This window comes from Euphorbia lathyris, chromosome 10, assembly GCF_963576675.1.
Source record: "Euphorbia lathyris chromosome 10, ddEupLath1.1, whole genome shotgun sequence".
Taxonomy (NCBI): domain Eukaryota; kingdom Viridiplantae; phylum Streptophyta; class Magnoliopsida; order Malpighiales; family Euphorbiaceae; genus Euphorbia; species Euphorbia lathyris.
The window spans coordinates 25,248,218-25,249,491 of NC_088919.1; the positions used below are offsets into that span (position 1 = coordinate 25,248,218).

General features: G+C 34.1%; 1 non-coding gene across 1 annotated transcript; it reads right to left on the bottom strand.

The window, feature by feature from the left end:
* Positions 1-582: 582 nt before the first annotated feature.
* Positions 583-689, bottom strand: LOC136210129 (small nucleolar RNA R71). Its single transcript, XR_010677836.1, has one exon. It is a non-coding gene; the product is annotated as a small nucleolar RNA R71 (small nucleolar RNA).
* Between the last annotated feature and the right edge of the window lie 585 nt (positions 690-1,274).

The following is a 1,274-nucleotide window of genomic DNA, read 5'->3' on the forward strand; positions in this document are numbered from 1 at the left end:
TTATATATACTTACACAGTTTTTTCCAATTTTTGTTTTGAAGGTAGTTTCTTTTCGTGCGCGTAATTTCTGTTCATGCGCAGAATAAGAAGTTCGGGCATTCAACCGGAATCACTAGATCCTGAAATTGAGAAGACGCTAAAGAAAAAGAAGAAAATTAAGAAGAAAAAGAATAAAAAGACACAAAATCAAGAGGCACAAGTAGTAGAAATGGCTGGAGAAGACTTATGGATTATGCTACACCAGGAGTTAACGGAGTTACCAATATTGTAGTTAGACCCCAAATAAATGCAAACCAATTTGAGATAAAACCATCATTATTAAATATGCTACAAAATAGTGTTACTTTCTATGGATTACCTAACGAAAATCCAAATACCCATTTGAATAACTTTCTTGAGATTTGTGACACCTTTAAGATAACAGACGTTTCTGCGAGGCAGTCAAACTTCACCCTTTTCCTTTCACATTGAAGGATAGGGCTAAGGTTTGGTTAAATTTTATGCCGGCCGGAACAATCCAAACTTGGAACCAATTAGCCCAAGCATTCTTATACAAATATTTTCCCCTAGCCAAAACAGCTAAGTTCATTAAAGAAATTAAATCATTTACATAAAATGAAAATGAAACCTTGTATGAAGCATGGGAACACTTCAAAGAACTTCAACGTTTATGCTCACACCATAATTTACCCGATGAACTTTTAATGCAAACCTTTTACAATGGTATTAATCCTAGCACAAGGGGTTCACTTGATGCTATGTTGGGAGGTTTATTTATGAAGAAGACTATGCTGAAGCAAAAGAACTTTTAGAGGAAGTGGCTATAAACAGTAGCATATGGCCCGCAGAGCATGCACAAACACCGGTTACTCCAAAACCATCGTCCTCAAGTTCGTCATCTACTAAAGGTATAATTAGTCTTGACCCTATAGCGATGCTACAAGCATAATTTTTTACACTTTCACATAAAATAGATAAGCTTGTAACACCGTGTGATGTTAACGGAAACCCCATCCTCATACAAAAAAGTACACATTATACTAAAATGTATTTAATTCATTTTTATTGCTCACATAAGTTACATACTTTTCAATATCATTCTGCTCGAGTTAAACATCAGAGTGGGTCACCGATATTCAGCTCCTCCTTGATCATTTTTCTATTTTATTTCAAATACCTAAACAGTTTCTGTTAACTCAATTCACACATCAATTAGCATTTTGCTATAGATTATGAATTCATTTTTATAAATGTGTTTTTTCTACTTATTAGA